General features: G+C 47.4%; 1 protein-coding gene across 5 annotated transcripts in view; it reads right to left on the reverse strand.

Moving 5' to 3' along the window:
* The window catches only part of ST6GAL1 (ST6 beta-galactoside alpha-2,6-sialyltransferase 1), a 485,891-nt gene that overhangs the window by 455,222 nt on the left and 3,119 nt on the right, over nt 1–27,550 (reverse strand). For 3 of the 5 annotated variants that reach the window (XR_009612253.3, XM_060639501.3, XM_060639497.3), the window contains exon 2: nt 2,363–2,493. The exons of the other annotated variants lie outside the window; for them this stretch is intronic. The gene's annotated coding sequence lies outside the window, so the exon portion shown is untranslated. The remainder of the gene's footprint in view (nt 1–2,362; nt 2,494–27,550) is intronic. 5 annotated transcript variants of the gene reach the window in all.

Raw genomic sequence — 27,550 nt, forward strand, 5'->3', positions numbered from 1 at the left:
TCACATAGCCTCAGAGATGGAATGATGTACCCCGAGGGAAGGGACCCTGCCTGTTGGAACCTCATCAGCATCGTCCAGAAACGCCCTCTCCTGGAGGCGAGCACTTGCTGTGAAAAGCATCCGCTAGAGCTGTGGAGTCAAAGCAGGCTGAGTTTACATCTCTGTTGCCTGTGGGCTGTGAAATCTTGGGCAAGTCTCTTTATCTCCACGAGAGACTCCATTTCCACGTCTGCCTCGTGGGAATGGAAAAACCTATTATCCTGTTAGGCCACTGCAGAACTAAATGAGATTCCGCAGACAAGAGTACAAGCACAGTGCCTAGAGCCGTCACGGACCCTTTCCTGCCCTCCCTCGTACACACGGGTAAGCCCCCAGACTAGCATCTGCCCAGGTGGTTTCAGTGGAAAACCAAACCCTGATGAGGAAGGGGACTTAACTCCAAGCACACCAGAGAAGCCCCACATGCACGAAGGCTATGGCAGCAGACGCACGGGAAGGGGTCTGAGAAAGGTGGAGGCAGGGACGGCCCCTGAGACCATCCACCACGTCCCCTTAGCCATGGCACACAAGGGCTCAGTGATCAGGAGGCCTCCAGAGCCGTGCCCCATCCCACCAGCCTGGTTCCCCGCCTCCCCAGGAGGAGCATGTACCTTCCCATTGGCCACCCACCGCCAGTCACCAGCTGTGCGACCTGGCTTCTTAAACTGAGGGCTTCGGACCAAATGGCCTCTCCAGTCCTTCCCACCTTTCTAATTCTCTGAACTACGATTCTACAAAGTGAACTGGTGCCTAATTGATGCCCCACCTTCTCCCTATCCCCTTCCCCAGAATACACAGGGTGCGGGCAGGGAGTCAGGGAGCCCAAAGGTTCCAGGAAAGTAGAGGGAGAAGGGCAGAGGCTGGGGCTCCATTATGCTAATTTAATTAGCTCTAATCTGCCCACAGCAGGGCCTTGAAGAAAGAGGCTTTTGTTTCAATTTTACATTTGGCAGGAAGTGCTCCTCCTCCTCCTCCTCCCCCCTCATACCCTCCTGTAGAATTTAAGAGTCAAAAGCTCTAATTTCAGTCCTGGCTCTCACATGTAGCCGTGCTGGGCCTTCCTTTTCACACTTCTTTGACCGACTCCTTGATTTTTCCAGGAAGGAAATATGCCCCAGATGTCCATGAGTAAATGGAGAGTTTTTATCTGCCCTTACAAAAGGGTGTCAGTAATTCACAGATTTCCCAGAAGCGAGAGCCAAGGCGTGGGGAAAGGCCAGCAGACTTCTCTCCACTGAGAAACCAAAGGTTTACCAATCACCTAAGCCCCCTCCCACGGGCAGGGAGCCTCACGACCGCCTCATGGGATGATTAGAACAGAAATCTCATCCGTTCATCCATTCTGCTAATGCTCATTGAGCAGTACTCTCCGCAGGAGAGGAAGGACAAGGAAGATGCACAGGACAGTGACTTGCTTCATGCCTCCCAGCCTGCGGGGGTAGAACGAGCAAGTAACCTGAATCTCCAAAACCAAAAAGCCCTGGTTTATAAAACTGGCTAACTTCGGCAGTGTAAACTTCCCCACCATGGCCAATCTCTAGCTGTCAACAGTTTTTAACAAGCAGTTTGCAAAACTCCTGAATATTTAAAAATCGGCTCTCTGAGAGTGCCCAAACTAGCAGCAAATTCTCCGGGCTCCTAATTAAGGGTTCTTTCGGCCTCACCTCTCTACTTCCGTGCAGGGGGCGGCAACATGCCGTGGGGGCTGAAGGACTGAAGGAGTAACCTTAATGAAAATTATCTGAAGGACTGTCAGCAGGGATAGGATTTCAGGCCTGTCTTATTCTCTTCCATGTCAGTATTTCTCCAGATGTCCTATGAGCACATATTACCTTTACAATCAGAAAATATCTAGGTAATTAGTCATTTTTTAGTGAGCTTAGTGGAATGCTTTGTAATAACCTCCTCACATCATTTTGGTCATTCTGTCTCCCTTGGGTGTGAGACAGAAAGAAAGTATCCTAAGAGCTCAAGCTCCCTCGCAGAACAGAGCATGTGCCCCCTAAGTTAAATCATTCACGTGAATCCCATGCAGTCTTACCTGGAGGATAAATTCATCCCCTCTGGAGTTCAAATTTCACCAGCAACTGAGAAAAACACAACTCCCCGTTAAGATTCCAAAAGCCCTCCTCGGAAAAATCAAAGCCTCTATAGCCACCAAGTGACCTTGCCCCACAACGGGCTAAGGTAGAAGCAGGTGGTTTATACTAGAAACAACTGCTCCTTCTCCCTTGAGCTTTAGAGGGAGAGGTTTCCAGCACCTCCAAAGAGGAGACCTCGTTCTGCCCTCTCTGTCCCCAAGCTGGGATTCAAGGGGTCTTACCTCACTGCTGCGACAGAGGCTGGGCACCAGGGCGTGGGCACGCTCAAGGAGGCCAATTCATTTCAGCTGGGGCTCACTGCTTCTCTGTGGGCTGCTGGCCGCAGAGCTCTGCACAATTGGCTCTCCCTCACCTACAGAGGAAACACACACACACACACACACACACACACACACACACACACGCACACACGCACACACAGAAAAGTTGCCGACAAAGCACCAGAAGCGCATATGTTAACACATGCAGGAGGGCTAGCCCCCTTCCTCCTCCCACTCCTGGCCCTGGTCACTCGTGACACCTCAGAGCCCCTTCCAGAACTACAGCCCCACCTGAAACAGCCAGGCACCTTTCCAGGACCCAAACTCCCCATCTATTCACCCAGACCTACCCCTTCGGGGGCTGTGCAATTTCACTGAGCTCTAGATGAAGCAAAGCAAATTCTACCACAGTCACTTAATCCTGTGCTACTTGCTATTATTAGTAAGAAAAGCAAGAAAAAGAAAAGTACAGTTCTGGCCCCAAGTCTCATGTTTAGATAAGGCTTATGGATACCTGATTTCAATCAACGAACACATCCAACTTGCTCACAGTCTCCCTTTGACCCACAGTATGTTGTTTGGAATGTTACGAATGTGAATTCAATTCCCGATTTATTTTGAGAGCATTTTTAACGGAAACTAAATTTTCAGTCCATATATTATTGTAGCTGTCTGGGTGAACAGCATGTTTTTAAAGTAATTGTTTTTTTTCCCAGGATCAAAGAAAGTTATGTTTAATCTAGAAACTTCAGAAAATATAATTAAGTCAACAGAAGGAAAAAAATTACCTATTCCTCTCCACCCAAGATAACTACAGATAACACACTCTTCCTGGTTTTATTTGGTTATCCAGATCTTTCACAAAGCTGCAATAAAGCTAGGCATGACTTGGTTCTGTGTCATCAGCGTTCTCCTGCAGCCCCATTATAACAGTGATATAACTTGCACCTATGTGGCTATAAATGTTACCCCACCCCCAAAGGCTGGCCATCTCCAATGTTTTTATGGTAATTACAAAGAGTGCTTAAAAGTAAATCTTTGGGGAAATCCAAGGTTATTTCCTTAAAGGCCCGGTCAAAGAGTTTCCAAATGTCTCATCTTGGAATGCTGCCTCCAGGACTTCTGTGCCATATAAGCCGCTCTCAGCCATGGAGAAGGGTGCCCATTCCTCTGCTGCTCCTTCCCCAGGGCCGCCTGGCCCCTCCCTCACCCACATCCTGGCTCACCACGGGTAACACTGGCAGTGGAAATGAGAGTGGAGTGCCAGCCGTGTGGATTCTCACTTTTCATGTTCACATTCAGCTTAGCCCAAATAGAAGATAAGACCTACTGATTAAATGCACTCCCCTAATCAAGCCTGGGGAGGGGGTACCTGAGTGAGAACGGTAAGGAGCAAAAGGTGGGAAACCCCCTGAGGGACAGAGACGAGTGGTAACACACAAGCATGGTGTCCAGGGGGAAGAGACCCTGAGATGCCATGAGAAACAACAGTCATCCCCATGAGACTTCAGACACTGATAGGAAGTTTCATCATCAGATGAAAGTGAAGATGAAATGAGCCATTGAGGGGGTGGAAATGTCAAGGTCCCACAAAGGTTCAGGGCAGAGCAGAGCAAAGGACAAAGGCATCAGCTGACATGGAAAAAGAAAAAGTCACTTGCAGCAGTTGGGCACTTTGCTGCTGTCTGTAATTAATGCTGACAAAACAGCAGGAGCCAAAGTCTCCGTGGGGAGACTGGGTCAGGCTGGGACGAGATCTCTACCTGCAAACCGCAGCTGAGCTGGTGGCCACCTGGGAGCCTGCTGGTAATGAGCCTTCCCCAGGGAACAAAAGCAAGGTGCTCCCAGGGCTGGTGGACTCTGGGGCTGCTGACTCACCTGCCCTCTTCCCAGGAGGGAGGCCCCCCTCCCCATCTCTAGCTAGACTCCCTTACCCCGCCTTTTGCTCCAGGCCAAACCTTCACCGAGACAGGGATAGTTCACCCCATCATCTATCCAAACAGACTTCCTGGATTTCTGTGGCCCTGTGACCTAGGCAAAGACCCTGAGAAGCCTAGTCTCGTGCCCCTTCCCAGCTGATCAGCACCCCCTGCCTCTCCACCCCATGCACCTGCACCCCAGTCACGGCAATCTGCCGACTGATGAGGGAATGTGGGGCTCCACTAATGCTACTGAAATCTTTTGTCAGATGGCTTGCAGACCTCCAGTACTATTCAAATGCTCAAGTCATTCTGCCAGGTCTTCCTGCTACCCAACCCACACTCACACCTGGGCAGTCTCCGGATGGACACAGGGTAGAACTTTGACTCAAAAGCAACTCACCCATAAGGGTGCTGGACCAATCAGTACTTTCAAAGTTGCAACGATGACCAAAGACTACAGTCAGCTCATGGTGGATCGTAGGGCTAGAAGAAGTGAATGCCATGCACAAGACCAAGTGATGGGGCTGTGGGGCCCTGCAGAAGGAGAGGAAGCTGGCCCACAAAGAGAGCAGGGCAGAGGCCCAGAGAGAGGCAGACAAGAAACTGTACAGGTCCAGAGAGAGCAGACGCTTGGTGACGTTCAAGAGACTGCAAAGCTCATCTATACTTCCTACTTTTTCTTCCTATAAGCATCCCCCGAATCCCCTCCATAAACCCCTGAAGAGCTAGGTTTAGATAGGCTCTGGGGTCCCAGCTGACTCCGGCTCACTGAAGTCTTTCAGGGCCATGACTGAGAGCAGAGGGGCTCTCCCAGCATCACCCAGTGCATGGCTTTGTAGTCGGGCTTTGGCCATCCATTGTGGCTACTCAAAGCCTTTTTTTCCCCAACTTCCTTCCCAAGTTTACGACTAGGTTTCTGATAGATGAGGCAACTAGATGGGCCAGTCTTAGACTGCAAGTACAACTTGTTCTTAGCAGAAACATGAGAAATAAACAATTACAACAGTAATAACAAGAGCTTTTTCTATTTGAAGCCTTTTCTATTAAGTGGCTCATACTAACTCCTATCACCCTACCAGTGTGATCCATTCAGCTGGCCAGAGTCCCCATGTCCCTCGAGCCACCTGTATACGCCTGTGCTTCCTCACAGTGTTAATACATTGAATTCATGCCCCACTGTAATCTGTGTGTCTTCCGCTCCCTGCTCCCTGCTCAAATCCCACATGAATCACTGGCTTAATATCTAGATTTGGTTTCACTGCTTTTGTCCCTCGGCCTAACCAGCCAAAGTTTGCCTCCAAAACTTCCTCGTGCTAGAGGCCTCTTCTCTGCTCTATCGCTCCCTGCCCTCACTCCCGCTTGCGCTGTTCCCCGACCTTACAGCCCCTGGCAGCTCCTCAGCCAATGCCCTCGGTCAGCCCGGAAGCCTCAGAAGATGATTCTAAGGAAGAAAGCAGAGAAATGAGACGCTGCCTTGGCCTCGCTGACTCCCTTATGCCGCATGCAGGTGTTTCCTTTCAGACGTACGTGTGGCCGCTGACCACAGGCCATAAACCAGGATTTAGAGAGCCCACCGAGAACCAAAGAAGTTCATAAAATGAGCCAAGAACATACATCTTAAGAATTTCATGGCCCAGCATCCTCCAGGCAAGGATCGTTACTAATGGGCTTGGTTCTGAGTCAGAGAATGGGTCAGCCTGTCCCAGGGGTAGGCCGGGCCCAAGTCCCTGGCTTAAATGCATGATCATCATAAGGCACACAGGAGCCCTGGAGTAAAAGATAACCCTGTGAACCCTCCATCCATTATTCCACATTATCTGGAAAGCGAGCGACCGAGCGACCGTTCCAATTGTTTGGATATGGAAGCTAAATTAGCTAAGAGCTTTGATTGATCCACACACATAAAACTTTCCAGGATCTGGGTCTCAACCCATTTGCTGAGTTCTGCGGTCAGATCAGAAGACACGGCACCCAAAACGCAAGAAGACTTTCTGCTAAAATCAGAAGACTTCCTGGTGTATTTCTGCCTTCTCCTTCCCTCCCGAGCTCTTGTTTCTTCTGGATGGTTCATCTGTGGGGCCCGGACCCGACATTATAGGGCTCCTGTACTAGACCAAGGGTTAACCACAATAGTCCTCTATTTTTTTTTTTTTATTTAAATGTTTTTAGCAACTGCTACGTGCCAAGCACTTAATATACTAATTTATTCATTTATTCCTCACACAACCCTGAGGCAAGGAGTGTTTTCTCCATTTTATTTTTTTTTTTAATGGCCTTATTTATTTTGGAGAGAGAGAAAGAGAGACAGAGGGTAAGTGGGGGAGGGGCAGAGAGAGAGGGAGACAGAGAAACCGAAGCAGGCTCCAGGCTCCGAGCTGTCAGCACAGAGCCCGACGCGGGGGCTTGAACCCGTGAGCCACAAAATCATGACCTGAACTGAAGTCGGATGCTCAACTGACGGAGTGCCCGAGATGCCCGTTTTCTCCATTTTCAGAGGAGGAAAAGGGCTGAAGGAACTAGGCCGGGCCCAAAGCTGGTAAGTGACCAAGACAGAATTCCACACGCCGGCCTGCCTCCCCAAGCTCTCTCATCAAAAGCTGAAATTAAACTGAGTTGAGCACTGAATACACGGGTTCTGACAAGAAAAGAAAATGCGTAAAGAATTCCTTTTCAAAGAATCAGAAAAAGGAAGGTCCTCTGCCACTGCCATGTGCAAAACACCCATTCATTCTTGTTGTTAACACGCCGACAGCAAACAATCCCTCAGTTCTGACCGTGCCTATTTGAGCTGCCGGTGTGGATATACATGGAGACGCTTGAGCCTATTTTAGTGTCAGAGCGATACCCATACATGATTTCAGGCCCTCCCCCAGCCCCCCAGCCCCGTAATCTTTGCCACCCAAACACTATGACTTTCAGCTCTTTTACCTAATTCTAGAGTGAGCTCAGTATATATCTAAATAGCATGCTTATATGGCATTTTCTGTCAATGCTAGATATTATTCATTACTTCCGACTACAAAAAATGAGAATTTAGCTTGCTTTTACCACCATCCCATGTACCTCGTCTACCTCTTCTAATACAGTTATACCATTTTTTATTAAGTCGACACTAGGAGATATATTATCATGGCCAGATAAATGACTGTTCACAGCCAGGCTCTGTGGTGTGTTATGATTCATTTCTTTCGTGTACATTCCTCAGCTGTCATTTCTGGAGGCCATTATTGTCTGTTTATTTGTTTAATCTTCTGTGTACCTATCACTAATTCAGTCCTCAACTTTCCAACTTCTTTGTTTTTTTTTTTCTTGATGCTCTCCCTTCTGGAATCTTCTGTCCTCCTACTCCAACTTGAACTGGTTGCTCTCTGAGCTTAAAGGAAGACTCCATTTCTCCTGTCTTAAATACCTCCTAATCTTGAAGGAACACATCTAGAGTAGCTTCCTCAGAAAGGATGTATGGGAGGTAAAAGAATTGAGTTTTCTCACATCTGAAATGCCATTATTCCTCCCTCACATTTGATTAATAATTTGCCTGACTATAAATGCTCAGTAGGATATAAATCCCTCTCAGAACCTTAAAGGTACAGCTCCATTCATTGCCTTCCAGCTTCTAGTGTTGCCGTAGAATCTATTTCTTATATGTATTCTTATTCTTATTTTTATTCTATTTCTTATTCTTATTTGTAAGATTTCTATTCTTATATGTAATTACTTTGGGATTTTTTTTTTTGCTTGTGTCTTCAAGCTTTGCTTCTGGTTTATGTGGGGTTTTTTTTTCCACAATGACGTGCTTTGATGCATGTCTTTTTTCATTCACAGCACTAGGCTCTCAAGCGAGTTTTTTCATCTAGAAGCCTATGTTCCTCAGGTCTCAGAGTTTTCCTTGTATTATTTCTTCCATAACTCTTTCTCTCTGTTGTCTCTATTCTCCTTTTTATGTCCTCCTATTCAGATGTTGAACTTCTCCGAATGATCCTTTCTTACTTTTCATTCCATAGCCCTTTTTAATTTTTTTTTTTTTTTTTTTTTTTTTTTTTGTTTCTAGCCTTTCTCCAAGATCTCTTCAACTTTGTATTCCAAATAGTCTACTGACTCATTGATTTCTGTCATACTTTTAATTTCCAAGAGTTCTTTGTTAGTCTCTGAATATTCCTTTTGTTGCACACCTGTCTTTATGTTATCACTGTGCTATCTTCACGGACACCAGTACTTAACGGTTTTGGTAAAATCGGCTTCTCTTCCTGCTCTGTCTCTATGTCTTGCGAGTTTCTTTTTATGTGGTCGTTGTTCGTCTCTTTTGGTTTCTGTGATTTAGGTTTTGAGCTTTTCTCAATGTCTGGTGATCCTCAGTGGTCTTTTTAAATTTACAAGTGAGACACTAAAGGGACCGGAAGCTTCACTTACATAGACAGAACTCTTACCACCGGAGGGCTGAGAGTAAGAACGCTAAATATCATTATCTATAGGTCTTTTCTCTTGGGCTGTTAAGTTTATGCAGAGAGGTCTTGTGACCAAGGAAAAGGAGGTCTACTCCTAGCTTGCCAGCACTGTGAGAACCAGCAACAACAAAAATGTTGGGGAGGGGTGGTCTCACTCTTCAGTAGGTAGACTTTTATTCATTCCCTCTGTTTCAGGAAGGCATCTCACGCATGCCCGACTCAGCTTGGCCTGCTGTGCCTGATCTTAATTAGGTCTTAAAACTGAGCTTGTCCTTGGAAAGATCCTTAAAAGAAATCTTAGTTACCAGGGAAAGAAAGAAAAAAACAACAACAAACTTGTTTTCCACAGAGTTTCCAAGGCCAGACATTTAGGAAAGCATTAACTATGGTTCACAATCACTTATCAGGAATCTTTGGAGGCCAGATAAGTGTTGGAATTCAGAATGCTTCATATTTTGGAAAAGTGCTGCATTCCCTAAACTATATACTGCGTAACACCCACAGCAAGGGCAGGGCAGCTCCTCATAATAATGCGGATTCATGTTTCTGCAGCAAAACAAATGAATGCTTATTCTAAGTAGGTTAAATAAAGATTTATGAATAGCCTCACATTAGTCCAGACAGGTTTCACCACCAAATGGGTTAAACTTGGTTTTCCCAGACGTTTGGATTTGGAAATTGCAGATAAGAGACTGTACGTGCATTTCCTATGCGCCTCCCACACCTCCAGTCACACATGGGGCATTTTCACAGGGATTTTGTCAGGCTGTGGGGCTGCCCTCTTGCAATGAGATATGAAAAAAATGAGGCAAGGTGGAATGTGGGGTGGGGGGAGGCCAGGTTCAACAGGGAGAGCATCTAAGGGCACAGTCACTTAGAAAGTGTGAGTCCCAGTTCTGTGCTAGCAAGCTCTGTTACTTTGAAAATGTTACTTAACCGCTCTGAGCCTCAATGTCCTCATCTATAAATTGTGGGTTATTCCAACTAATTTTGAAGTGGTGTTGTGAAGATGAAGTTAAATTCACCTAACACCTACATATTGTGCCCATTATTCCTGAGGCATTGCTCTGGGTCCTAGAAAAATAATTATGGACAAAAGAGACAAAGTCCCTGCCCTCGTAGAAACAACTTCCTAGTGAGAAGAGACACGGTAAATAAATCAGATGGCCATATGTGCCACTAAAGAACAGCAAGGCAGGATAAAGGGGAGGGAACCAGGGGGGAGGAGAGAGGAGGCTGGTATCAGATTAATTTATATACGGTGGTCAGAGTGGCCTTTCAAATAAGGTGACATCTAATTAGAAACCTGAAGGAAAAGAAGGGGAACTCAATGAACTTCAGCGTATGAAGGAAGGGTGTTCCAACTGAGCAGAAGAGCAGTGCAAAGGCTCTGAGGAAAAAAGGGGCTTTCTGTTTAAGGGACATGAAGCAAGACAGAATGGAGGGGCAGAAAATTATAGGAGCTGAAGTCTGTGAGGACCTGAGGACCAGATCATGCAGAACCCTGTTGACCCTTCTAAGAACTCCGGCTCTGAGTGAAACGAGAAGCCCTTGTTGGTTTCTGAGCAGAAAATGACATGATGCCTTTTAACATCATCACTCTAGTTGACGTTTGGAGGAGACCACAGGAGCAAAAATGTAAGAAGGAGGCCCAGTTGGGAAGCTCTTTTAATAATTAGAGGTTGATGGGGCGCCTGGGTGGCTCAGTTGGTGGAGCGTCCGACTTCGGCTCAGGTCATGATCTCACAGTTTGTGGGTTCAAGCCCCGCGTCGGGCTCTGTGCTGTCTGCTTGCTCAGAGCCTGGAGCCTGCTTCAGATTCTGTGTCTCCTTCTCTCTCTGCCCCTCCCCCGCTCACGCTTTGTCTCACTGTTTCTCAAAAATAAATAAAATGTAAAAAAAAAAAAATTTTTTTTTTTTTAAATTAGAGATTGATCGGTCTCGGACCAGGGTGAATTTAGTAGATCAAGCAAGGAGTTGGTTTCTTGATTTACTTTGCAAGGGCAGCTGATGTGGTTTGCTGATAGCCTGGATCCAGCATGAGAAAATCAGAATCAAGAGTGACTCCACAGTTTGAAACCCTAGCAACTGGAAGATGAAGCTGTCACCCCCTGAAGTGGGGATGGCTGCTTTGGAGGGAAAAGTTCAGTCTTGAACTTGTCATCATTGAGATGTCTATTAGACATCCCAGGAAATGTGGTGAATAGGTGACTGAAGACAGGAGTACAGTGTTTGGGGGTCAAGGTCTGAGATGGAGCTACAAAGAGGGTCGTTGACATATGGATGGTAGGAGAGCACCAGGGAGTAAGGAGACAGAGAAGAAGTCAAGTCCAAGGGCTGCTCCCTGACACGTTCCAAAGCGAACAAGTGAAGATGAGCCAACAAAAGAGACTGAGCAGAAGCCAGTGACAGAAGAGGGGAACCAAAGGGTGTGGTGTTCCAGAAGCCCAGAGAAAGTACTTTTTTAAGGGAAATGGAATAACCAACCATACCAAATGCTGCTGATAAATCAAGGTAAGGGCTGAGACTTGACCACTGGGATGGACAATGTGGAGGTCACTGGTGAACCTGACAGGTGTGGTTTTTGTGGAGTGATGGAGGCAAAACATGGATTTGACTGGGCTTACATCACGAGAGCAGAGGAACTACAGGGAGCAAGCGCAGATGATTCCTTCAAGGAACAAAAAAGGAGACAGCAGCGGGAGGAGTAGATGAGGTTAAGGGAAGAAGCACGTGTGCAATATGCACGTGAGTGGGTTTCAGTGGGAGGAACAACAGCCAGGGATAGACAGATGGGGCGGGCAGATGGGAATGGTCCAGCAGAAAGAGAGAAACATTGGGAAGAGAAGGGAATATTGCTGGAGTCATGTCCTTAATTAAGTAAAGGGAACAGGATGCAGCACACAAGTGGAGGGGTTGGTCTTATGTAGGAGCAGAAACAAGTCATTCTCCAAGGTAACGGGCAGAAAGAGGAATTTGGTGGTGGGAAGGTGTGAAAGTTCTCTGATTGCCATTAGTTTCTCAGGTAAGTGGAAACCAAAGTTCTGACTAAGAGTAAGGATGGGAGAAGAGGTGTTAAAGGTTTGAAGACAGAGAAAAAGCTGTGAACAGTCACCTAGAGAATCGCAGTGGTTCTCAGCCAAGGCTGCCCATTGGAATCAACAACAGAGCTTTTAAAAAATTTTTTAATGTTTATTTATTTCTGAGACAGAGCACGAGTGGGGAAGGGGCAGAGAAAGAGAGGGAGACACAGAATCCGAAACAGATTCCAGGCTCTGAGCTGTCAGCACAGAGCCCAACACAGGGCTCGAACTCACACACTGTGAGATCATGACCTGAGCCGAAGTCGGTCGCTGAACCAACTGAGCCACCCAGGGACCCCAACCACAGAGCTTTTAAAAAGGATACTGATGCCCAGGTCATCTCCATAAAGACTTGGATTTCATTCTTTCTGGGTGGAATTACCCAAGAAAATAAAAGCAATACCTTTTATGATCTCCCCCAGGTAACGCTAACGGAAGCCAGAGTTGAGAATCACTGGACGAAGGGAACGGAGAAAGATGACCTGACAACGCCCAAGTCCACTGAAGGATCATGGTCACGAATGAGAGAGGGACCAGTCAGGAAGTGATCTGCTTCTCCAGTGTCACATTCAGCTGGGGGGGGAGGTGGGGGGCTCAGGCATGCTGGGGAGAATGAGCTGGAGTTAACAAGGGTTCCTGTTAAGTATCACATACCTGTAAAAGTACACGTGGGAAGAGTCCAGTGAATGAAAGCTGCTGTGTTTATTTTTATCACCAGCTAGGTGGCATATACTATCCTTGTAGCAAATATAATTTTCCTTTTATGTCATCCTATGATTCACCCAATTTGTATGTGTCACAGCGTTTTCAAGTCATTTGCAAAAAAACTAAAATCACAAACGTGAATCCTTAAATATTAAGGAGGTGTCCTGTGGTTCTTTTTTTGTCACATTTAGCACTACACGTGGGATCACTGGAATTCACAGGTCACCTCTCCCACCCAACCTCCCTGGGTTCCGATTTGATAACAGTTCTCTGCCAAAGTTTTGTGAAGCCCCCTCCAGTCCACACCCCCTCAGAGCCTACATGTTAGGGGTTCCATATTTGCAATTCCCGTCTGGTGATCCGTCCTTCTCCCTCTGGGAAGGTCCCCCCTTGATCCTGGCCCTGAGTCTGGAGAGATCTCTGTAGCGATAAGTGCCATCTCAACACTCCCTCCCTGAGCCAAGCCTGGCTAGGTCCCCGTCCGTGTCCACCAACTGCTGGAAAAAGACTGCAGACTTCATCCTGAGCCTCAACTGTGTGCACTTGAATGCCAGCGGAAGGCAGAAGCCCTGTGAGCTCCCCTGCTCATCCCCCAGTGTCCCTTACTATCAGCTCCTGACCTCCCTTATCAATGGATACCATGCCAATTCTTGGTTGTGAACTTCCTTCTACTCCACCCTAAGTGCCCAGGCAAACCGCTCCCCGGGGGTCTCACCTCTTCTTCTCTGACCCCGCCCCTCCCTGTCTCTTGCTCCCGTTCATCTGTGCCCTGAATCCACATGCCCGCCTCTTCTCCTAGACAGAAGCTCCTCCAGGGAGAGGCTGGAACACACGTAGCCTCATATCCACAGTGCCTAGCAGAGTGTCAGGCCTGTCGGGTGGCCAATAACTGAAAATAACTATCACATTAAATAGCTACCAATTTTTTATCACTAATCGTATGCCAGCGCTAGGTTAAGCACTACACAGGACTCGCACCCATGCTACGAGGTAGCACTGATTAATACCCACTGCAGATAAGGGGTGCCTGGGTGGCTCAGCCGGTTGAGTGCCTGGCTTTGGCTCAGGTCATGATCTTGTGGTTTGTGAGTTCAAGCCCCGCATCAGGCTCTGTGCTGACAGCTCAGAGCCTGGAACCTGTTTTGAATTGTGTCTCTCTGCTCCTCCCCCGCTCGTGCGTGCTCTCTCTCTCTCTCTCTGTCTCTCTCTGTCTCTGTCTCTCTCTCTCTCTCTCAAAAATAAATAAACATTAAAAAAAAATTTTTTTAAATACCCACTGCAGATGAGAAACTGAGGGTCAGAGGGGCACCTGGGTGGCTCAGTCGGTTAAACTCAGGTCATGATCTCGCGGTCTGTGAGTTCGAGCCCCACATCGGATTCCGTGCTGACAGCTCGGAGCCTGGAGCCTGCTTCGGATTCTGTGTCTCCCTCTCTCTCTGCCCCTCTCCTGCTTGCACTGTCTCTCTCTCTCACTCTCTCTCTCAAAACAAAAAAAAATTTTTTTTAATTTAAAAACAAAACAAAACAAAACTGAGGGTCAGAGAAGTTGAGTTCTCAAGTTTGCGCAACGAAGATGTGGCACATCTGGAATTAAACCCGCGTCCATCTGCCTGCAAAACATGCGGGTTTTTTTTTTCTCCCCACAGTATGATAAGGGCTTTCTGAGAAAGGTGACACTGCAGATAGTAATGGGGAAGCCAGTGAGTTGCCTTCCAGCACGCCCCCATCCCCCCACCCCGGGGCATTACCTGGACTGTCTGGGAGACAAGGGTAGGACTCTCCCAAGTGCAGAAGCATGTCCCTGGGAGGTGCCTTTCATCTGTCTCCTGCCTACCTCATCTTTCCTCTCCTCTTGATTTATAAGCCAGAATAAAATGTTCATTGTCTAGAGCAAAAAAGGAACCGCCACAAGCCCTCTGGCAGGAAGCATCTTCTGGGGATTTATTCCCAACGCTGTCATTAACCACCCCCAGCTCAGGCCCGGGGCCAGCATCCTCCCGTTGACAAAGGCTGTGCGGACAGTCTGTTTGGATAAATGGAGGTCCAGCCCAGCTGCTTTTGTCAGAGCTCCCTCACTGCCTGCTCTCCCTCTCACCTGGGACAAACTCCCGGGACCCTGGTTCTCCATGGGATAAGAGAAGAGCGAGGTCCTAAACCTGACTCCCCCTCCCCACCATCAGGGCTCAGCTCCCACAGGTCAGCCCAGAGAACATTCCCTGTTTCATCTTGTGGCTTGTGTCTCACGTCTAAGGCCAGAAGTGAGGGGGCTTGTGTCTCACGTCTAAGGCCAGAAGTGAGTGGGGACCATCCAGTGGAGCAGAAGGGTCCACCAGAGCCCGGAGTGCTCCCCACCCCGGGCTCCTGAATCTCCCACTGTGCTCCACACTGTGACCTGACCTAGGGGGCACCTGCTCACGCTCACTGGTGGCTGAGCGCATCTGTATCCTGGTCTCGGAGGGCAGACGGTGAGCGTGGGGAGGGGCTGGGTGCTGGGCTGGGCCCGGGGCTGTGCCACGAAGCCAGTCAGCCTGCTGCCATCCAGGGGTCCACTGTCTAACCCAGCTAACTCCACAGAACACAGGACAGCATACGAGATGAAAGGTCTTCTCTTTCCTGTGGGTGCCAGCAGTCTGAGGGGCCCGTCCTGAGCTAATGCTGGACTCAAAGGCCTGTCTCGGCTCAGCAGAGAGACCAGTAGGAAAAGGAAGGAACTGGTTTCTTTAGCAGTAAGGAGCAGCTTAGTTCCCTCTAAAACCACCCATCACCCCCACACACAACACACAAGACGGGGCTTTCGGATGCCTGGTGAGTGGCAAGCCAGGCTCCACCCCAGACCCCGGAACAACCGCAACACTTCCTGGGGCAGATGTAAGTCACCTCAGGCCACCTTAGGTCGGTGCTCAGGCACTTCCTCGTGGGTAGTGTGAGAGACCAATTTCCCCAAGGCCTTGTCCTCATCAGCACTCCCGAAAAGTAAAGACTGCTCCCCCCAGAGGTCCCTGATGTCTCTGTCCCTCCGGTCCATTTTCCAGACCACAAGCCTCTACCAGACGGACATGGCAGGGGCCTGCTCGCCTGGCCACTCCAACATTCCTTCCGGTAGCCTGGCGCGTCTGGAACACCCTCCTGGGCCCTGTGTAACTCACCAAGCTGTTCACAGCTGTCCCGACTCAACTCTGGCCCAGACTTTGCCAGCAACCAGGAAGGCAGGCAGGAGCCTCCCCTCACCCGGCAGTGAGAGAGACCCAGAGGACCGGCCTGCCCCCCTCTCCACTACCTCCCATCAGAGTCCCCAGCCGGTAGTCTGAGTCAGGAGAGCACAGCTTCTCGCCTGTTGACCAAGTTGTTGCAAGTCTGCAGGGAGCACGGCCACGACTGGGGGAGTTTTTATGAACACCTGTGGGTGCCCTAACAGACGTCTGTACGTTCTCACAGGGGCAAGGGGTGTGCCAGCAGTAACAAACCCTTCTGTGTGGCTCTTTCACACTTTGCCATCTTTTCACATCTATGATCTAATCTGAACATAAAGACCAATCTGGGGATAGGCAGCCCCACAATGATTATCCCCTTTTATGGATTAGGTAGCCTGAGGCTACACAGCTGCCAGATGGCAGAGTCTGGACCACAGTTTAGGCTTTTTTCTTCACCTGTTTTACCTGTGAGATAGATTTGTATTTCATAAGTCTAGATGTATGCAAATACATGAAGTATAGTTACCTGGCGAGTCTTGACCTATCAAAATATTGTTTCCATTTGCTTGTCTTTTTATAATTTCTGTCTCACAATGGTGGCCGCTCGGGTCTTCTGTGCACTACAAATCCCAGCACAGTGGAAAAATCGTGGGCTCTGGAGCCCAGGCAGCACGGGGGTCCAAGCCACCGTCTCGCACTGTGCAACTTTCGGCCAATAAATCTCTTAACCTCAGTTTCCTCATCCGTACGGTAGGGGTAATTATAACCATCCTATAGGATTGCTGGGAAACTGGGAGATGCTGTGTGTCACACATGGCACACCGTGCACGCTTCATGAACAGTGGCTACTCTTCCGTCCATCCTTTGTTCCCGAACCACCACAAATGCCTCACAGCTACCCAGACATGGCCTGCCTTCACTCCTCCAAGCCTGTGCCCCCGCCCCTGCTAGGCATGCCCTTTGCCCATCCTTGACCTATCAGAACTCTTGTCATTCTTCCACCGTCCAGTTCAAACTCCGTCTCCTTCGTGAAACCTTCCCCTTCGTCCTCTGGGCCCCACCGCCCCGTGGGTCATCCGGTTTACAGTGTCTCATTCTGCTCAGAGTTCAGCATTCATGCAACTGACTCACCAGCTTCCCCATGAAAAGACAATGTCTGATTCACCTATTGTGTCTCCCACCTGCTCTCCACACCCTGAGCATCAGCATCTAACAATACCTTTTTTAGGGGGTACCTGGGTGGCTTAGTTGGTTAGACATCTGACTCTCAATTTCGGCTCAGGTCATGATCTCATGGTTCATGACATAGAGCCCTGCACCTGGCTCTGCACTGACAAAAATAAATAAACAAACTTAAGGGGCGCCTGGGTGGCTCAACTGGTTAAGTGTCCGACTTTGGCTCAGGTCATGATCTGACAGCTGACAGCTCAGAGCCTGAAGCCTGCCTCGGATTCTGTGTCTCCCTCTCTCTCTGTCCCTACCCTGCTCTCACTCTGTCTCTCTCTCTCTCTTAAAAATAAACATTAAAAAAAAAAATTTAAGAAACTTAAAAAAAATACCTTTTAATAGCCTAACACAAAATTATAAAGAGCTAAAAGCCACCCAAGATCCCTCCATCCAGAAAAAAAAAAAAAAGATTAATATCATTCTTCACCTGTCTCTACCTTTACATGTAGATGGACGTGTGGAGGATGAAAGAAGGCATGGATGAAACAAGGATGGGTGGAACTACTTAATAAAGCAGCTGTTTTTTATTTTTCTTTTCTTTTCTTCCCATTCCACGGAAAAGTAAAATTTCCTAAATGCCAGACTTTTAATAAATGTTTCTCCCCCCCAAATAGATATTATTTCCCCAAAGATTCCACCAAGTTTGGGGCGCCTGGGTGGCTCCGTCGGTTGCGTGTCTGACCCTTGATTTCAGCTCAGGTCACGATCTCAGGGTCAGGGGTTGGAGTACTGTGTCCGGCTCTGTGCTGACAGCAAGAAGGCTGCTTGGGATTCTCTCTCCATCACCCTCACAAAGTGGCCTCCCTCACTCGCTTTCTCTCCCTTCTCTCTCTCTCTCTCTCTCTCAGAATAAATAAATAAACAAAAAAAAGATCCCTCCAAGTTTAAGAAAACAATGAGTTGACTGGTTAGAGTCATGACTTTTTTATTATTATTTGAGAGAGAGAGAGAGAGAGAGAGAGAGTGGGGAGGGGCAGAGAGGGAGAGAGGTAGGGGCAGGAGAATTGCAACCTTCTCAGCCTGGAGCCTGACAAGGGGCTCAATCCCACAACCCTGGGATCATGACCTGAGCCAAAATCAAGAGTCAGCCGCTCAACCGGCTAAGCCATCCAGGCTTCCCACCCATAACTTTTTCTCTTTAGACAGTATGAGAGCGGGAAAGCTAGCACATACACTTTCCTCTTCACTTACATTCTTGTTACTTCTCACATTCTTGCTTAGCTTCTATTTGAGTAGGTTAAGAGCTCACCAAATGACCCTTAACCATGCCTTCCTAAGCCCACTTTTGATTCATCCTTCTCATGATCAGGTAGGTTTTCCCGAGAAGAGCTCACGTAGGCCCTATTCCCTTTGTTCTTGCATGCATGAAAATGGCTACCTGCCTTATCCTTGTAGAGTGATGTACGTCAGTGCAAAAGTCTTCAGTCATGCTGCCTTTCCCTCAGAACCCTGTAAATATTTCTTCTTCTCCATGTTCTCTTCTGCTGCTGCTGATCGAGCCTGAGGCCAACAGGACTTTTGCTCTGTGGCATAGGCGAATTGCTCCCAATATCCATTTTCCTCCTCTTCCTCAGTTTTTGGGTTTTTTTCTTTTTCTTTTTTTTTTTTTTTTTTAAGTAGGCTCTACGTCCAACATGGGGCTTGAACACAGCCCTGAGATCAAGAGTCACATGCTCTACCGACTGAGCCAGCCAAGCACCCCGCCCCCGACCTGAGTTTTAAGAGGGTGCCCAGCTCCCCCGCTGGAGACATTCTTCCAGCCTCCTTTGCAGCCAGGCATGGTTGCCACGTTTTGGTCAATGGAACGTGAACAGAAGTGACATGTATCTCTCAGATGCCTCAGTCACCATTCTGAGGGATCGCCTCTGTGTGACCTTTAGAGCTCTGACTTTTGTCTGATTAATTTCCTTATCGTTTTTCTCAGCATGCACTGTGATCCTCCTTCAGCCTTCCCTCTCTAACAATTCAGTTTTCCGTGTATACTACTTTGTTCCTTTATTAACTTTTCCACGATGATGTCTGCATCCTCGTGTTTCCTTAGCTCTGGAACTGCCCCCTTCTAATTCATTCTTGTCTCTGAGCTCTTCGTTGATTACTTTTCAATAAACTTTATTTGAATGCTTGAATGGATACTGCCTTCGACCCAAGAGCCAAGCCCAAGCCAGAAACTAATTAGCTTGGGAGACGGGAAGAATAGGACAAAGGTGTCCCTTTCTTCATGGGGAGAGACAGAATAATCTTAGAGGTCATCTATGAGTCATCCACCTTCCTGATCATACTCATTCTTAAAGGAACAGCTCAAGACCCACCTGTTCCAGATTCTTCCAGCCCAGATTGATTTTGCTCCCTCTCCCGTACCCAAGGGTTTCTCCAGACTAAACATTCACAGGTAATGCTTAGGCTGCTAAGTGAACCTGGAACTTGTGAGAAGGGGCATGAAGGTTCTTCACCTCCCTTGCCACAAAGTTCGGCACATAAAGGTTTCCTTTGAAGATTTCTGGACTACTGAGTCTCTGAATGAAAAGGAGGGCAAAAACCAGAACAACCCTTACAAGAGGCCTTCAACACAGACCTACATGATGCATGTAGAAGGAAGAAGATTCAACAGGGTATTACCCTTGAAAGATCAATGGAGAAGGAACAAGCCTCTTAGCCAGCAAGCCTGGCCTTCCCAACCTGCCCCTGCAGGCACCTGATTAGGCCTACATTCAAGTACAAAAGCACCTTAAGTCACTCTCTGGCTGACTGTGAGCATGTCACCCAACCTTCTTCAGCCTCTGTTTCCTCACCTACTAAACAGAGATAACAGAATATGCCACAGAGGGAAGTTGTGAAAATTATAGATAATGCATGCGACGGCTCCAGCCTCATCCCCACTCCTGCCTTGTCGTGCTCCTCTGCAGGAACACCAATCTCCTAGGGGCTCTCCTGCACATGCAAACGGGCCATTCTTCACCCCACACCTTTCCTCCTGCAGCCCCTTCTCCTGCAAATGCCCTTTCCCTGGAGGCTAACAGCTACTGCCCTCCAAAACCCAGCTTAGGCATCACCTGCTCCAGAAAGCTTTCCCAAACTCGCTACACCTTCTTCCCGGCTTCATAAGGTTTATCACACAAGATCGTAATTAACATCTAAGTGTCTACCTCCAACTAAGAACAAAACTGTGGGAGTATCTGGGTGTCTATTCTAAAATGCACGCTGTGCATCGGCTATAACGGGCATTCGATGTTTGTTGAATGAATGAACAAAGCAAGGACTCTGAGAAGAAGAGGGTGACACAAGAAGTCTGTCTGCCACTAACTCCCAAGGCCTTACTAGTTACACTGAATATGTGTATATATTACCTACAACATGTGTAAATATTCCCAATGCCTAGCGCAATGACTAGCACATAATAGGTCCTCAATAAATACTTGATGAATCAATTAACGTTGAATAAACTTTACAAGAGAAGAAACTGTTTAAGAGCCTAAAACCACAGGTGCAAGATAAGCCCATAACAATGCCTATACTGAGTTCTATTTACAAGCCAAAGGCATTTAAGGTAGCCAAGCAGTGGTACCCACTAATCTGTGGCCATACTGTGGCCATACTCACCACCGGTATGTGTGTTCCTAGTCATAACCAGATAATGAGTCAGGTGGATATCCTAGCGTTAAAGGGCAAGCAAAAAACAAAAACAAAAAAACGCAAACCAGGCTTGACGCAAACAACTCGTAACCAAAACGAATGACAGATAATGCTATCCACACATGAATGTCCCATGAATTCTTCCTTTCATATGTTCTCAGGGGAATGACAGAAAATTTCCATCATCCCCTGTACGGAGAAATTGAGCCAAGCCCCCTGTGAAACTCAGGACGAAGCCCTTCTCAGACTCAAAGGACTTGGAATTATTAGCAGTGGATAAACCTATAACATAACATAGAGAAAGAGCTTTGCCCCAGGCCAGCTTCAGTAGTCAGCAGCAGTGAATCTTCGGGGGAGTCTCTACCCCTCTCTGAAGCTCAGTTTTCTCATCTGCAAAACGGAGCTAATGACCCCAAGACACAGTGTCACTATGAGGACTGAACGAGAGAACATACATAGTGCTTCATCAGGGCCAGGGGCACAGCAAAAGCCCAGAACCTGGTAAGCTTGCCGTGCTGCCCGCACCAAGACGCAACTAACCCTTAGGTCCAAGAGGCTCCTCTTAAACCACAGAAAAGAAAGGCACAAGCATTAAGTATGGCGGGTGCTATCGGAGGACATTCAAGAGGTTGCAAAGGGTACAGTGTTGCTAAAATTAAAGTTGACTGACATCTCAGCACTGGGCTAGGGAAACCAGGAGATGGATGCAAATTTAGAAAGACCGTAATCAAAAAAAAAATTTAGAATCATCCTCCTGGGACACGTAGTTCTTTTCTGGTTGCCAGATTTCCTGGTCATCTAAAGTGTATGTGATATATTTATTACTATGGAAATAATTTATGAATAAAAAGTCAAGTAGAGCTGAAGCCAAGGACAGAACAGGAGGAAGGTTGCCAAGATCCAGGGGAAACAATGTTTCAGCCTCCTTTGAAGGCTTACATTTTATTCCACCTTTACAAAGCTCCAGTTACGCCCTCCCTAACCTGTCCTGACCCTGCAGTCCTAGTTTGCCTCTTTCTGCTTCTGGTCCCACAGGCTCTTGTCCCATAGGCTCCCAAGGCCGGAAGGGGCCTTAGCAGGCACTTCGGTCAACCACTCCACAACCAAACTGCAAAGTTCACACGCAACGTCGGCTTGAATACTCCCCCCAGGGAGTTTGCGGCCCTGTGACACAGTTTGTTCCACAGTCGGGAAGTTCTGCCGAATAAGTTCTTCCTTATCTCCCATCCTCCTGTGCTTTTCTTCCAACCTATGCTGGTTCTCCCCTCCACAGCAGCCACTCAGTGCTCCTCCCATCCTTCTTCCACATGAAGCAGGTGCCACTTACGATCCCCTGCAGGCTGGAAAGTCCAATGCCCACACTTATCCCACCTCCAACACGGTGTCCTAAACTTCTGTCTTCCAAGGAGCCCATCTCTGGATTCGCTTCCTTTTCCCATGATCTGTATCAGAGCCAGGGAAACAAAACACTCCAGATGGGTCTGATCAACCAGACAGAGCAGAGTGGCACGGGTGCACTCTCTCCTCCAAGCCTGAGATCAAATACTCCTCTTCTTCCCTCTCTCCCTTCCGTCCCTGTTCCAGGCCTCCCACTGGGTCCTCTCAGGTCCTGGGAACAGAAACAAACCTGACAGTGCCAGGGAACGTGCGAGGAGGAGGAGAAGGTGATGACGCAGCTCAGTGCCTTGCACTTGCAGCCAAGGGCACCCAAGCCGGCAGGCTATCTCCAAAAATAACCCTGTCCAAACAGTCAGCCTCTTAGTAATTCCCCAGGAGCCCTTCGTTCCAGCTTTCCAGGGTGCGGTCCTCAGCGTCCCTGTGCCTGGTCCCTCGCCACCCTTTCCAGAGCCTAATGGACTGGCTCCATTTAACCACTGACATTTACAGCCATTGTTCCTTATGTCCAAGGTCTAAATATACTTAGAAATATATTTTTATGGAAAATTTTTACAGTTAAGCAAACATCATAATATAGACTGTAATGCAACCACAAAAAAAGCATCTGCATGCACGGAGAGGGAAAGATCTCTAACACATATAGTCAGGTGGAAAAGGCAGTCTTGTAAAGTGGCAGTTATTATGGGATCCATTTACTGAGCTTTAAAAATGTATCTGTGAAGGGGCACCTGGGTGGCTCAGTCGGTTATGTGTCCGACTTCAGCTTAGGTCATGACCTCACAGTCTGTGGTTCAAGCCCCACATCAGGCTCTGAGCTGACAGCTCGGAGCCTGGAGTCTGCTTCGGATTCTGTGTCTCCCTCTCTCTCTGCTCCTCCCCTGCTCATGCTGTGTCTCAAAAATAAATGAACTTTAAAAAAAAAATTTTTAACATATCTGTGTAGAACCATGAATACACAAGTCAATGTATACAAAAGGGGCAGAAAGACCCACAAAAGTGCAAACAGTAGTCACTTTGGAGAGAAGTGGGATTGGGGAAAATGGCAAAAGGTGAGGGGGGTAATTTTTTACTCTGAATATCATAAAAGGAAACAGATTTCACTTACTACTTGTATGAAGAAGCCACCTGGCCTTAGGTGTACCTTTCCCCCATTGTCATCGATCATCTCAGAGCTGGAAGGGGCCCTGGGGACTAAGACACAGGTCCTTGAGGTAGGGTACCCATGGTGGCATGCCTTTTGCCTAAGGTCACACAGCCAGCTAGCAAAAGCCAGAGACCACAAGTCATAGTACAGGCCCTGACATCGTGGAACCCCCAGAGGATTAAAAAGAAGGCTTTGACTTAATTACTAAATCAAACCAACTTTATTCTTTCAGTTGAGTCAGAAATACCTACTTTGGTGAACAGCCAGATGGAAGAGACCAAGGTCATCAAACCTGGAGGGAAACGGGTCTCAGGCAGGACCTATCACTCAGGCATGGCTGGCAGGCCCTACCTTCTCTGGGCTTCCTGGCCCTCATCCATAAATCAGAGGGACGGGCTAAGTGACAGGGGACAAGGGACAAGACAGATTGGCGGGCACGGAGTGCCGTGGGTGCCAGGTGTTCGTCTGAGCGACCTCCGCATCCTCAGAATGAGACTGGCAGGAGCACTCCCTGAGTGCATCCTGGGCCGAGGCGCCGGCAGTCCGTGACCTTAATTCCATATGGAAGCCCTGCCTCTCAGGAGGGGAAGGCTGGGTTCAAGTCTGACTCAGCTCCCCACCCCCACCCCAGCACCAAGCTGCTTGGGCTGCTGCATGGATTACCTCATTCGATATTCGCCAAACTTTCAAATGCGCTCAAAGAAATTCAGAAGTCACTTGCCAAAACCATACAACTGGGAAAGGGTGGGGACCTTCTGCAAAATTAGGTCTCCTGACTCTACATTCAGTGCTCCTTCTATCCTGCCAGTTTGGCATGCAGTGGGGCCTCCTCACTTGAGCGATAAAACTTAAGTTCTTGGGTTGGCTCCCCACCAACCCCTGTCTCTCTCTCTCTCTCTCTCTCTCTCTCTCTCTCTCTCTCTCTCTCACACACACACACACACACACACACACACAATCCCCTAACAGTGACAGCAGAGACAGGCTCCAGGAGCAGCACGACTCAGATATGCATCATGCTGATAAGATGTCTGGGATGTGCTTCAAAGTCATCTGGGGTGGCCTGTGGGGATATACGTCAGCTATGAGTTGTGATAATTGTTGAAGATAAGTGATTGTTTACAGGGGTTCATTACACCATTCTTTCTACTTTTGTACATTTGAAATTGCCCAAGATCAGACTTTTTTATACTGCATCATGCAAGTGATCAATTTGTCACCTGGTAGGTGGTTCCATTGTGATCAACTTGCTGCTTCCCTCGGCACACAAAGCCACACAATGGCCTGCTGTCATGTTAAGAAAAAATATCAGGGCCAAAGTTTCTGCAGGGTGTGAAAATCCCAATTATAGCAATAATAGCCATCGCTTACTGAGTGCTTCCTGTTTACCTGTCACTGCAGTGGACCGTTTAGCTATGATTTCATTTAATCCTCACAATGGCCCGGTAAAGGTGGAGCTGTTAAGCCCATTTTATAGAGAAGGAAATTGAAGTTCAGAGAGCTTAACTAGCTTGTCCAGGTCTCCACCTGTGATGAATGATGAGCAAGAATTCAAATCCTTCATCATAAGAAAAAAAAGTCTGTAACTACACGTGGTGATGGATTTTAACTAGATCTATCGTGGTGATCATTCCACAGTATATACAAATATCAAATCACTAAGTTCTACACCTAAAACTAATGCAATGTTGCATGTCAATTATACCTCAGTAAAAAAAAAAAAAAAAATCAAATACTGAATTACATGTGCTTTTAACTTCTACTGCTCCCACAATATGTAATACTTTGGTACGTTAGGACTTTCTATGTAATTGGGACTAAATCTATGAAATTTTTCAAATGATCATATCCTTCACAGTGTAACCCAGTCATTTTAACCTTAGGATTCTACACGATGCAAACTATCTTGGAATGTAGACAGGGATTAATTCACAAACACATTATTCACAGTGTCAATCACCACAGGGCAAATGAGAAGTACCTGGGCTATCCCACAGTGGCCTTCATCCCAGAAGCCTTACTCATGGATGCTCCAGTCTCGGGTGCTTGCCCCTCCTCTGTGGTCCCACAGCACCCTGTACCAGTCTCTTGTTTCCTGGTCCCCTCCACCGGATCATAAGCTTCTTTAAAGCTAAGCTCTTCTCACACATCTTTGGTTTAGAGTGGGCACTCGAATACGTGAGGACTGAATTAGTAAATGACCATGGAGTTGAGGATTTAACATCTACAGAAACTGCTTAAGCTGCTGGAGGACAAAGGATAGTACCAGAACCCAAGGTCACATGCAGTGCCCTTCCCCCTCCACCTTAGACTTTAAACTTTTTCTACAATAAAAAGTAACAAAAATGACTGGAGTTTGAATGCTTGAGGCAGGGTGGGAGAGGGGGAGGAAGCTGGAGGTGCCTTCCTCTATAGGCCCTCATTGAAATTCCACTGAAGTGACCAGATCCCATGGGCCATGTGACCTTGGAGGTGCTGAGCAGCTGATATGGGTGATGAATGAAAGACGCAGCTTTAATGTGGACTTAAACTATGTCAAGTACATCTGAGAAGGTTAAGCAAGAAAGGCAAGAGATGACTGCACATACAGGATGTTCTCAACCATTTAAAGAAAATACATCCATTTGGGAAAAAAAAAAAAAAAAAAAAGACCAGAGGGAAAACTGCCAAATGTTAATAGTGGTTACCTTTGAATAACGTAATCTTTGTCTGTGTCTCTATACTTTTTTATACTTTCCAAATTGTTCCCAATGGGCATACTTGATTTTTATAATCAGAACAATAAATAAAATTTAAATCACGAAACTGATTCTGAAGGCTAGTAATGATTTCGAAAACCTCTCCAGTGTTTTAATGCGGTGAAACTGCATTGCTTACTATGTTACTGTTACAGATAAGACTATAAAAAGTACATCTACTGGAATCAGAATGCCATCAGGTAGTTTGAGTACACACGCACACAAGCAAGAAAATGTATTTTTCCCCAATTCAGTTTTTAGTGAATAAATCACTGATACCAGGTCTGAGCAAATTCTCAGTATTCTAATGTTCCATAAGGTATTGTGAATTTCATTAATGAACTATTCCTGTCATTTTTTAATGTTTATTTATTTTTGAGAGCTAGAGACACAGAGCAGGAGCAGGGAGGGGCAGAGAGAGAGAGAGACAGAATCTGAAGCAGGCTCCAGGCTCTGAGCTGTCAGCACAGAGCCCAACACGGGGCTCGAACCACAAACTGCAAGATCATGACCTGAGCCAAAGTTGGATGCTTAACTGACTGAGCCACCCAGGCGCCCCGCCTGCCATTTTTTTAATGCAACCACATCCTCACAACTTTAGAGAGCTACATTCTCTTTGAAGCCTTCCTCTTCCACTCACTCGTTTACCATCATTGGTTTGATTCCCGGAGAAAAAGGGAACACCCCTCTCCATGCCCCCTCCCCAGTCAATATTGAGATAAATTAGATCTACTTTCTGTGGGTTCCTGAGGACAATTTCTTATTGCAGTGATTTTTTTTAAGTGTATTTATTTATTTTTGAGAGAAAGAGAGAACGAGAGCGTGTACCTGGGAGCATGACCAGGGAAGGGGGAGAGAGAGAAGGAGAGAGAGAATCCCAAGCAGGCTCAGCACTGTCAGCACACAGAGCACAACACAGGGCTTGATCCCAGGAACCCTGAGATCATGACCTGAGCCGAAATCAAGAGTCAGACGCTTAACCGACTGAGCCACCCAGGTGCCCCTCTGAAGACAGTTTCTGAGGGGAGATCCAAATGTGTTCTGCATCCATTTAAAAAAAAAGGGTGGGAGGGCTTCTCTGTAACTCCAGGTCAACACCAAACCCCAGCCTTAGCCTGCCTGTTTGTCAGTAACACAGAATGAATGAATGCCATCACTTTAGACTGCACAGCTTTGGTTTTTATTTGTTTCTTACTAGGTTTAATTACCTTAGAATCACACAAACTTTACAACTCTCCAAAGGCCCCCTTTACAATGTGGCAGGCATTCACCCCTCTTTGTTAACTAGGTAGGGTCTCCTAATTTGAGTAGAGGGCTTACTCTATGGGGTTATTCTCCCACCAACATCCTCTGCCACTTAAAAAGCTGGTGAGCACCGGAGCCTGCCAAGAGGTCTGAGCAGGCATAAGCACGTGTCACATCGCTGGATACCCACAACAACGCCAGGATATACATACCCATCCTTCCCTTCACATTAAACAATCATATTCTCAAGGAACACAGGACACAGAAGAGCTGACCCAAACTCCTCTGATCCTAAGGCCTAAGCATCTTCCACTCCCCTGGAACAGCCTGTGCAGAGACTGGGCAGGAAGGACTTTCACTGTCCAAGGAAGTGAGGAACTGGAGCCCAGGAAGGTTAATAGCACAGAAAGCTAAGTGGGGTCTCT

This window comes from Panthera onca, chromosome C2 (assembly GCF_046562875.1).
Source record: "Panthera onca isolate mPanOnc1 chromosome C2, mPanOnc1 haplotype 2, whole genome shotgun sequence".
NCBI lineage: Eukaryota > Metazoa > Chordata > Mammalia > Carnivora > Felidae > Panthera > Panthera onca.